This window comes from Panulirus ornatus, chromosome 24 (genome assembly GCF_036320965.1).
Source record: "Panulirus ornatus isolate Po-2019 chromosome 24, ASM3632096v1, whole genome shotgun sequence".
Lineage (NCBI taxonomy): Eukaryota > Metazoa > Arthropoda > Malacostraca > Decapoda > Palinuridae > Panulirus > Panulirus ornatus.
This window is the reverse complement of record NC_092247.1, coordinates 15598784-15608111: the sequence shown is the minus strand read 5'-3', so window position 1 is coordinate 15608111 and position 9328 is coordinate 15598784. Positions and strand designations below refer to the sequence as shown.

General features: G+C 41.9%; 1 long non-coding RNA gene across 1 annotated transcript in view; it reads right to left on the bottom strand.

The window, feature by feature from the left end:
* Positions 1 to 1284: 1284 nt before the first annotated feature.
* Positions 1285 to 9328, bottom strand: part of LOC139757120 (uncharacterized) — a 23002-nt gene continuing 14958 nt past the window's right edge. The window contains exon 2 of the long non-coding RNA XR_011714512.1: positions 1285 to 6331. This is a non-coding gene — a long non-coding RNA (uncharacterized lncRNA). The remainder of the gene's footprint in view (positions 6332 to 9328) is intronic.

Below are 9328 nucleotides of genomic sequence, written 5' to 3'. Positions count from 1 at the left end.
CTTACCAACTCTCCTACGCATCCTTCAGAACTTAACCCACTTGCCCGGAGCCACAATGCTGGTTCATTTTCCTTCCTTTTTGGATATTACTTCGGTTTATGCTCCCGAGGGCTGGCTGCTTGTGTGCCCCACCACTAGCTAGATCACGCAATACTCAGCAAGCTGCTGCGTTACATGATTACTGTGACCATCGGCAACTCAAGAATGGGCCGTTTTGGAACCTGCTTTTTACCCTACACTTCGAAGCTTTGGAACTCTACCCTCTCATTTCTTTCCTAATACCTATAACCTGGCACTTTATAAGATCTTTTTCCACTTCCTCCAAAATTTGTAAATATTTTTCCTTGCATTTAATATTTTCCCTTGACGTGCACTAACAATGTAAGTCAGGAAAAGAAATCTTGCAAGATGTTTTACGTATTACTCATCCGGACCAATTATTGAGACTACTGTGAGTGCATCCTGCAACATAGGGGACAGACGATGGACTGAGAGGTGATATGACGTAACGTGGGAAGACTCCGCCCACCTTATGGACGGTTAGTCTTCGAGGGGAGGGGGTTGACGGCGAAGCTATCTCCCAAGAATCCGTTCAATGATCGGCTTATGACACTTTTAAAAGTGTCTACGTCTAAGAATAACGCTTTTATTAAAGGCACCTAATGCTCAACAGGACTACACAACGTTACTCTCTAGAATATAGCTTGTTCTTTATACATTTTCAAAGTAATACGAGTTGGGGATACCAGATAACATATATAGGGGACAACACAAACACACAGGCGCCATGGTCCTGTGATCCGACGGTGCGCAGGGATGAGAGATTTCTGCATGACCGTTTGTCAGTGTAAGAGGTTATGTCGTCAAATGCCTCTGACAGATCATATCCGTCCTGGTGATTACATGATGTCTTCCGGCGGGTCTTCAACCCCACAGCCCGGGGTGATACAGGCCGCTGGATTGGGTCGTTGGTTGATCAAGCTTTCGGAAGCCACAGCCCTCAGGCCCACACAGCCTGGCTGGTCTGATACACCGGTGCAATTCCCTGCTGCGCAACTAGGCTTTCTATTGGTAGCTGGCCAGGTATAGATGTGTCATGAGCCCCGGATGTTCTCTGTGTGCATATTGCACATTACCTTATCTAAAACCCATGGCTATTTTCTATTATAGAAAAAAAAAAACAAGCAATTAAACAAGATTCCACATAATTACTTTTCAAAATATTTCGTAATTATGATGGTGAAAGCGTTTCTCCTCGTCTACAGGGTGGTTAAATAAACAATGTTGACTGCTTCAAACACTGTATTTAAACATTTTGAGTCTACAATATTATTACCTTATTGAGACATAGAAATGAAAACATATTTCTTAACATTAATATTTTGATTAGAATAAGACTGAACATAAGACAGGATATTGAAGTGTTTTCGGTACATTCAAATTTTTGACACCTTGCTGAAGCAGGGGATAGCGATGTTGATTCCTGCGGGGCGGGGTACCGCCAGATGGATGCGATCAAGCATGAACATGTACAAGTGTATATATGTATATGTCTGGGTAAGTGTATGTACATGTATGTGTATATATATATATATACATACATGTACGTGTATGGGCGTTTATGTATATACGTGTATATGAGTGAATGGGTTGTTCTTCGTCTGTTCCCCGGCGCTGCTTCGCTGAAGAAGGAAAAGGCGATGAAATATTATATATATATATATATATATATATATATATATATATATATATATATATATATATATATATACATATATATATATATCATATATATCATATATTTAACCTCGAGGAAGATGAACAGCTGGGATGACTGTGAACCGGATGCCGCAACCTCGTTTCGAGGATAAGCGCTCAACCCTGGGCGGCCCGTGAAAGCGTCATGGTCAGCAACGCTACCCTGTATTCCAGAATTCCTGTATATATTCGACAGGCAATTAATTACAATATTCATGATAGATACGTTTCCGGAAACTATTTACAAATTGCAATGAAGCGTAAAACGTGTCCAGTGTTAATTTTCCGCGTCATGCACCAATCATAACAAAACTCACATCACGTTTAGTAATGTTGTTTCACAGAGCACGACCTGTACACTAGTACCCCGTCAACTGCACACAGCACCACAAGACTCTATGTTCGCCATTGGCGTCTCTCTCTCTCTCTCTCCTCTCTCTCTCTCTCTCTCTCTCTCTCTCTCTCTCTCTCTCTCTCTCTCTCTCTCTCTCTCTCTCCTGTCTGCTTACACATTTCTCAGGGAATGTGTCACGTTTACAAGAATTTTGTTGCAGCTTCTGGTAAACATGATTGACACAGCTGATTAGTCATAATGTCACAAGAAAACTGGTCGTCTGATATATATATATATATATATATATATATATATATATATATATATATATATATATATATATATATATATATTCTTTATCTTATCATAGTTTGTCGCTGTCTCCCGCGTTAGCGAGGTAGCGCAAGGAAACAGACGAAAGAATGGCCCAACCCACCCACATACACACGTCATCACACGCACATATACATACCTATACATTTCAACGTATACATATATATACACAGATATATACATATATACACATGTACATAATTCATACTTGCTGCCTTTATTCATTCCCGTCGCCACCCCGTCATACATGAAATGACACCCCCCGCACGCGCGCGAGGCAGCGCTAGGAAAAGACAACAATGGCCACATCCGTTCACACCCAGTCTCTAGCTGTCATGTATAATGCTCAGTAATATTCATTTTTCATTGTATCTAAGACGGCACGTAGTGCCTTATATCATTCATGGACATCTCACTAAGATCATGTAATACTCGCATATAAATCAAGCCAAACACTTTCTCCTCTTCGCGCTCATGAATCGACCACGGACCACAGAGACTTGTCTTAGGAAAGACAGCTTTTATCCCATCGTTGGCCCAGGGGAACGCTGTCCACATACCATTCTCGGTGGTCCGGATTCGATTCTCGAGCGCAAGGTGAAAGTTTGGACTGATTTCCATATGAATATTACATACTCTCAATAACATGCTCATGATTGATTAGGGGACTCCGGGTTCGACTTATCGCCTAACCTAAATGAAAACGTTTAGGTAATGTGATATAAGTCGGATGCGATCAGAAATATGGCTTTACAATGTGACGTGCATTTTGCTGTATAAGAGCTGTAGCTGTTGCAAAGCTGACAAAAGGCTTGACCTAGGTACAGCTCATACCCCCAGACTCCGTGCCATACTTTAAGAACAGTCTTGCAAAATGCCGCACTGTTGATTATTAGGCCACTTTTCATGAACCTTGGGCGTTAAAGGCGATTTAATCCACAGTGAAATCCTTAAAGTAATAAACTTATACTTTCCAGAGAACTTAAGTCTTAAAAGTCTTTAATTTTAGTATATTTACAAGGCGAAAGTTTTCCAGGGTTGTGGCAGTCTTCACCTGGCTGGGAAAGTCACAAATTACGGCTGAACTCAAATTTAGGGACTGTAAAGCAACCGGAGGCTAGTGCAGCAGTGAGTGATGGGTGCGCTGAGAGGGGCCGCAGGAAGGTGAGGCAGGCAGTCAGTCATGACCACTGCCCGAAGCATCCGGTGTTTGCCTGCCCGGCCATCACGGCTCCCTCCACCGCCTCCCTGACCACAGACATCACTCACAGCCATAACCCCTGATTAGCCTCAAGTTATTATCCCCCCTTTTAGATCTGCCAGTAACAGCGAGCGTGCTGATGATGTGTCATTTACTGACAGATAAACTCGCCCCATAGCACTCCGTAAATCAGAAATGACGCTCTGCTACCTCAAGGTCAGAGCAATCTACTATTTTGACGTAAGTAGCAGAAAAGATGAACGATAAAAGTAACACCTTACTTCCCAGCGGGAGCTGGGCTACACGGGTATGGTAATAGGATGACCAATTTCAGTGGAAAAAATAACTTTTATGATCATTTCTATAAATATTTTCCACTGATACTAGTGACCAGCAGGCCTGTAACTCAAACCCTAGCACGTATACTGCATTAGTTCCTAAGGAATATCACTGTGAATATTAACATACATATGGTGGGAAAATTAAAAGGCTTTGCGTGCGCTTCTTGGCATCTGATAAACACAAAGTGCGGAGGAACAGCGGCTCCGAGGGTCGTCAGCCCTCACGATCACAGACGAAACCTGGGTGTACGTACGTGCTACACCATCCCCCGTCGGTGACAACGTGCATCGCAACACATCATGTACGTAGTTCTACGTCGGTGACAACGTAGATCACGACACTTTATGTACGTAGCTTGCACGTCAACGTGCATTCTCGGTCAAGAATCTCCTCTCTTCATGTTCGCTCGCGACCGTTGCAGAACTCGTTCGTCGTCATGAACGCCTTAGTAGAAAGTGTACCTATTTCACTTCCGTTGATAAATATTTCTGGATCTTAACCAAAAAAAAGAAAAAAGAACCTAATTTCCGTAATTCGACCTTCCTTCCTTTTTATCGAGGAGATCGACATACATCGAATTCCCTAACTAATCGATCCGCTCTTTCTGGTATTCTAATTTCCTTCCTTCTTTTTCTCTCGGTAGACATTTCCTGTCAATTCGGACCTGTAACCGGTTAAATTCAACAATGCGAAAAAAAAGAAATTTTCTACCTATATTTTCCCCACAATCTCACTCGTTGCCTATTCATGATATTCAGAAACCTGTAATAACATAAATATGTTGGACACAAACATATTTTAGACTTTGTCCCGGAAACCTCACATAATACTAATTTGATTTGTGCCAGCATCAACGGTTAGTTTACCGTGCACATAATAACCGTCACAAAATCTGCTTCTCACAATCTTGAGGTGTTGCATAGGTGTTACAATTACCTTTCTTATGAGGAGCAATCCCATGTTTGCAGGTTTTCGTTCTCTCAATGTGGTGTACCGCTAGCAAATCTGGGGAGCCTCTTCTTCCACCTCTCTCTTTTATCCAAAGTGGAATCCGAAGCTTTGCGCCGTACTAACTCTACTGGTGTCACCTCTTTTCAATCATCCCTCCAGATACTGCACTCCTCTCTCCGGTCTTTTGGGGCGTGTTACTTCAGCCATTGATCTCGTAAGCTGGTTGCCTGTGCCCCAGCCTAGACCTGCATCACGCTTCTGGCCATCACTTCCCATAGTTTCTGTGTAAAGTCTTGCCACACGAGGATGAATCGTTACGGTACCATATTTTCTGGCAAAGTGAGACCACGATATTCTCTTCCTGCTTTTGCGTGTCCCTCCCTCAGTAACTTTTCCACCTTTCAGAGTTTATTCTGTAAACACCTGTGGAGCTCAAATCAATCCTTGCTTTATTTCTTGTTCCGGCACTCATTATTTTTCATATCTGCTGGCCATGACTGAGGATTGGTTTTTATATCTTGCCTTTTTGGCAAGATCGAATAAAAAAAAAAAAAAAGACGCAGGTGACAGCCTTTCCCTGGGAACGATTCACCTTCAGTGAAAAAAAGGTCTATTGATTCATCTACCCTCATGAGCAATACGAAGGATTGGAAGTGATACAAATCGAATCCCTCCACATCACACTGTTGTTATGTAAAGCGGAAAATAAAAGACATTCAGAAACACCTCATTCATGTGCTTCATCAAGGGTAGAAGTATCCAGCCCTACTTTGACCACTAGCTCTCTTATGATTAGTTAACTAGTTACTTTTTTGGACCACTCAGTTCTGTAATATCTCAACTGTGTATTTTCAGCCGAATGGCTGCTTAAAGTTGATAAACTATTTAAGACTACTGCACTACTACTACTAATACTACTACTACTACCACTACCATAAGTACTATATCATTACTATCATTATTACATATTCATACAAGTTATGTCATCGGAACAGCACCATGTCATAAAAAGTTAAGAGCTGTACCAGCACGTCAGGGAATCCAAGTCATGGTACACAGACGTGGAAAGATGCGGCAAGATCGTTGTCCTAGATGGGCTGACGCGTGGGTTCGGTTATCATCCGTCTTCATATCACCCTGAATGGTATTCTGAGAAGCCTGGCAGGCCCTTGGCCTAGTCCTCTACTGAACATGGACGATATACGCCCGATGGCCAGCTTCCTTGAACTCGGCCCTCTCCAGGCACGGATATATGTGTCCTAGTTCTCCCAGGTGAAGACGCGTACATCCGCTGGATTGGTCTTCCCCAGATACGAGGACACGTGACTGGTGATCTGATTACTGATAGGCACAAGTACACACATCCGTTGACCTGATCCTCTTCTCAGGTAAGAGAGCATACATCCGATGACCTGGTAAGGTAAAAGTACAGACAACTGTTGACCAAGTTAGGTATAAAGACTCACATCCGCTGACCTGGTCATGTACAAATACACACATCTACAGACCTGGTCAGGTACAAGTATATACAAACGCTGACCTGAGCTCAAGATACAGATACATTCATTCACTAACCAGGTACAAAAGTACATATTCTTCACCAGGTACACCCGCCCTCACATCTTGTCGGTAGTTTCGGTCATAAAACATGGGAAGAGGCCCAGCGATCGTTTTGTCCTATTTTGGTCAAAATCATATATGAATCATGGCATTTCACCGATGAGTTATCAGAGGCAAACATTCTGCATACATTTAGCTCCGCACATCCCTAAGGCAAGGCTATGACACGCGTCTTCAACCGGTGGATCATCAGAGCTGAGTTTGGTGTTCGAGAGATGTAGATGTGGATGTGTCATTGTGGCGTGTACCCTCAACCAAGGAAAATGTGAAATGAAAGTATAGAGTTTTAGCGCTTAAACAAGTGTGAACACAGGAAGGACTCTCCTGTATCTGACGACCACGTCACTGCAGCTACAAGCGTAATAACAACTTACGAGGCTTCAGTGTTAAAATACTGTCCGCTTTAGTTCCGTCATAGAACAATTTCAGATAACCATCATGTCTTGATAAGTCTTCTAAAGATTTATGATGCAATAGGTTCAAAATATCATGGCTTCCAACCATAACAACAGTTCTTTAAATCACCATTGTATCTTCCACAAAATACTCGAGTCATTTTCTATAACATTTCCGCATAGCCTCATTCGTAGCCGTCCACTACCCTAACCCCGCACGGGTAGCGCGTCATGTGCTGGCGGCGGTGGGTTCAGAAACTTTTCTAAATTAGATAAAAATCATTTCTCCACCTCAAAAAAACAAAAAACCAGATATCTTATGTCTACAAGAAGGCAGAAATTAGCATGTCGAACAATATGTGAACGCCTCGACAACCTGAATCAACATCATATCTATATCTCGTTTGTTTGTGACGAATAATGATCGGGAAGCGTAACATTCAACGCAAGATCAGTTTTGTGAAAAAAAAATCTACGGCCATCCATGCATATCTACAATGTGTGTAAAACATTCACAAAGCTTCATTGTGATTTACTTAAAACAGTGAGAGGAACCGATTATACAAAATGAATACTACGCTTAGTAGATAGACTAGAAGGAAAAATACGAATATTATGTTAATTCTCATGAAAATTCATTTATGTCCACAATAACATCACAGACACATATCCAACAGGTAAGTGAAAATACCTGCATAATTCTATCTTAATATAATGATACCTGTAATTGCAGCCGATTCCACAGTCTCCATGCCACAATCAGTCGGGATAAGCACACAGACACACGGGCCTCCGTGGTGTTGCGCTTAGCGTTGCTGATCATGAATCTATACAAACCAGCTCGGGGTTTTACTCGCATGAGTTCGAATCCTGGGTATGGCAGTAGACTTGCACTCAACCTAGGTGTTCATCCTTCCCTCGGGACTAGTCGATAAGTGGGTACGTGGACTGATTGTTTGTGTATGTGTGTGTGTGTGTGTGTATTTGTCTTCACATATGAGCAAAGACACGGCATATATCTACACAAGATCGCGCGAAGGGGCTACACGGGTGTAAACACTCTCTCTCCGTTACACGAGAGCAATCACAGACGATATATAACTTATAGAGACGGGACCTAATGAATAAAAATTTTCCTCTGTTTTATCGATAAACATAAGCTACAGTAATTAAACACACACACACACACACACACACACACACATATATATATATATATATATATATATATATATATATATATATATATATATATATATAAGTATCTTTTTCTTTCATACTATTCGCCATTTCCCGCGTTAGCGAAGTAGCGTTAAGATCAGAGGACTGAGCCTCTGTTGCTGATAATCACGAGGAAAATGAAACACGATAAATTCCCAAGTGCACTTTCATGTAATGGTCACGTCGTCAGGGGAGATACAAGAATGAGATAGAAGACTTAAAGAGAGTCAGTTGACATACAAGGAAGAGACTAAGACGCCATAAGCGTTACCGGATGGTGGGGTTCGGGTCTGGCATCATGCCTATCATGAAATTATATAATTTGGACAAAAAAGGGGAACTGTTTACAAGTTTTGCCTATGATAAGCTATACAGTTTGTATATGCCTTCTCTAATATTAGTGTTACAATTCTTTGTGTCTCTAATAACAGAAGATCCAATGATGTTCCTGTGGTAAAGGAGTCACAGTTAATTGAATTAGCGTTACTCCAGTCAATACAATGGTCAAATTGTTTAACATGATTAAGCAATGCATTTGATTCTTGTCTTGTTCTTATACTATATTTATGTTGCTTAAGTCTAACATAAAGATTGGGAGGATATGTGTTCAAGTGGAAAAGGGTGAATGGTTCCCAGTGTAGGCGAGTTTGCATCAAGTATGTGTTGTCACCGCGGCTGTTTAATGTGTTTATGGACGGAGTGATAGGGGAGATGTACTCTTGTATATGCAAGGGCAGAGCGAAGGGGCTGGTCTACGGCATACTAGAGGTAGGGCAGCAAGGGAGGTGAATCAACTGTTTTTGGTGAATGACCCGGCTTTGTTGCAAACTCTAAACAGAAGCTATAGAAGCAGCTTAACAGAATCGGGGAGTGTGTGTGAAAGGAGATGAAAATGTAAATTTGATCATGATTAAATCAATGAATCATGGCAAGCGGATGAGACAGGAAGGTTTGTGGGAAATTTTGAACACATGATCGAAAGGAAGCGGATCGCTTTAGATATGAGGGAGAGGACGTGGAAATTGACAGAACCATCGGGGTTGAAGCGAGTCTTAGGATGGAAGGTAAATGCTAAGGCCCTGGGTATGCGCATAGAGGGGCAGGCAGAAAGAGAGGTAGAGATGAATGAGATTTCAAAGTAGTCCCGAACAATGTTGTATGGACGTGGCTGGA